At 39.0% G+C, this 2,696-nt stretch overlaps 1 protein-coding gene across 1 annotated transcript in view; it reads left to right on the top strand.

The window, feature by feature from the left end:
• Positions 1 to 2,696, top strand: part of PARN (poly(A)-specific ribonuclease) — a 39,065-nt gene that overhangs the window by 13,826 nt on the left and 22,543 nt on the right. The window lies entirely within an intron of this gene.

Genomic DNA, 2,696 nt, shown 5'->3' with positions numbered 1-2,696 from the left:
AGTTGAAATTGAAGAGCTGCTAATGTTTAGTCTGTCTGTCTAAACTCAGGAGAAATTCTGTCCATTCAAACCCTATAACATAGGAGTTGGAAAAATTGATTATTGTAGCTTCAGATGGCCCATACAAATGAGGAGATAATTGTGATTAGTGCCTTTCACTTTTCATTGCTCTGGAAACCAAATTACTGTAGTGGCAGCAACTAGGTGATTTTCTTGACGCTGAGACATAAGAGGTAGTAACTCTGTATGTTCCAGCAGATGTTGCAAATTGTGTATACATTCCTCAGATTAAATATGAACCTGCAGGGACTTCTTGATTTGAAGGTGAAGATAGAATTGGTCAGCACAGTTTAGTTTGAAGACAGGACTTGTCCCAAGGTTCACAGGCACACCCACACACCCCCAGCTAGTAGATGCCAGTTGAGAGGGTTAATCTTTCAGTCATTAACCAAAATGCTTTCTAGAGATCCATATTTGTAACAAGTACAAACTGAAACTTCTAAAACTGTCACAATTATACAGTAAATTTAAACTTTTCAAATTAATCATGTGCTTCAGTGTGACATTTCCTCTAGCAGTGACATTTCAGAGTTTTGAGAGGGAGTGAGAGGAAGCTGCTGTTGTTCTGGCTTTGCTGGCAACACTGCCTAACTGACACCAAAGGAAAGTGAGCAAAATATTGTAGGGAGAGCAGCTGGTTTTTTTTAAGCAAGAACTGGAAATTACTATTTGCAAGAAAAGAATGTTTATCCATGCTGTCATTATTCAGAACTTGTAGCTTCTTGTTTCAGAAAAGCTATATATTATTTCTAAGTCATGGAAACTTGGAAGACTTGCCATGTCTCACTTCCACATGACTTTAGAAGCTTTGCCACATTAACATCTGCCACCTCACCCAGCTCAGAGCTTAGGGATGAGACCTTCTCCTTATAGTGAGCTTGGATTTTTAAAGCTTTTTTTTTAAATTACTGTAATGCAAAATAACAAACCAAAATAAGACAACGAACTCCATTTATAATTTTTTGAAAATAAAAAAGATTTAAGTACATGCCAGAAGTCAAAGCTGTTAGGTGTGTAAATGAGCAAGTCTTTAGCTCTGTTCAGTCAGTCCTTGCAGACCAGGTCTCTTAGCAGCACTGGGTCTGTTTAGCACCTTAGTAGCATCCACAGCTTGTGCAATTCCCATAGTCATCTAAAGGTCCTTAGCAAGTGTGTTGCTTCTTGGGCTCTGTTGAGCATGCTCTGGCTGCCAGCTAGCTTCCTGCTGCCTCTAGTTTTCTCTAGTTTGTTGTCTAGCAGCTTTCCCTAGCTGAGCATCCTCTCTTCCTCTTGGGGAGAAAAAAAAACCCATCTTCCTCCTTCCTCCAGAAGCTCTCCTTGATCCTGTGGGCAGCAGTCAGAACAAGGAAACCTTTTCCTTTGTGCTGTAGTCATGTTCTTCAAGCAAAACACAAACTGCAACATGCAAACAGTAAGCTGAACGAATCAAAGTTATACCTTATGTCACAAAAGCTTTTCCTGACAGAAGCTGAGCAGAGGAGTTTGTTACAAGGCAGTTATTCAGAGTCCATGTTCTCCCTTTGCACTGAGATACAGATTGAACAAGGAAACCTTTTCCTTTGTGCTGTAGTCATGTTCTTCAAGCAAAACACAAACTGCAACATGCAAACAGTAAGCTGAACGAATCAAAGTTATACCTTATGTCACAAAAGCTTTTCCTGACAGAAGCTGAGCAGAGGAGTTTGTTACAAGGCAGTTATTCAGAGTCCATGTTCTCCCTTTGCACTGAGATACAGATTCCTACAGATCATGTTCTCCCTTTGCACTGAGATACAGTCTCCTACAGATCAAGACAGTCTTGAAAATGTTCATTTAAACAGACACTTTGATTCTTTGGGTTGCTTCTAGAGTCTCCATTTCAAGATCTCTGCATACTAAGTGTTAATATTTAAGTGAGTTTAGTGATTCAACTTTCACATCATTGGTGTGGCTGAGACAATTTTGGAAGTGTTTCCCGTTTGTCACTGATGTGATTAGTGGGAGGAAATTGAAAACTAAGAAATCAAGCTTTGATTTTTATGAACTCAGCCTTCAGAGGAAGGTAATCCTTTCTTCAGTAATAATTTTGATGTTTTTACATCAGCAGTTAAGGAACTTCCTTAACTGTTCAAGAGTGGTAGGTTAATGTTCACACAGGTCACTGGTGAGCATGGGTAGAATCTTTACTTTCAGGTTTTTTTCTAAGAGTGGAATGGATTAAAAACAGACTTTGCCTTAGGGTTGTTTGGCTCTTTTAGGCATAATGCAGTAAGTCAGATGATAAACAACTCCATAAGCCAAGAATTCTAGAGATGCATTTCTGTAATCTTTGTTTTATTGTATATACAACATCGTTGAGGAATCATGTTCATGTGAACAATCTGCTGTGAGTAATCCCTGATGAACATTTATTTATGAGCTGAGATAATGGGATTCTTTATGGCAGTAGCTGAACTCTTATGTGTAGAATTTGGATACTGTTATTGTGTCATCTACTTTGGAGTTGATTTGAAATTTTTTATCTGTTTGTCTGAAGAGCAGGAGCTCTTCTCTTCTCCCATACCTCCCTGCCCACATCCACAAGCTCCTCCCAAACTTTTAATGGCAATGTCCTTGTGTGTCTTTTGGGGTTTGAATGCTATTTATTCTTTTGGTGT

The sequence above is a fragment of the Acanthisitta chloris genome, unplaced genomic scaffold (assembly GCF_000695815.1).
Source record: "Acanthisitta chloris isolate BGI_N310 unplaced genomic scaffold, ASM69581v1 scaffold11951, whole genome shotgun sequence".
Classification (NCBI taxonomy): Eukaryota; Metazoa; Chordata; class Aves; order Passeriformes; family Acanthisittidae; genus Acanthisitta; species Acanthisitta chloris.
Note: the sequence above shows the minus strand (reverse complement) of the source record. Positions and strands in the feature narration are given on the sequence as shown.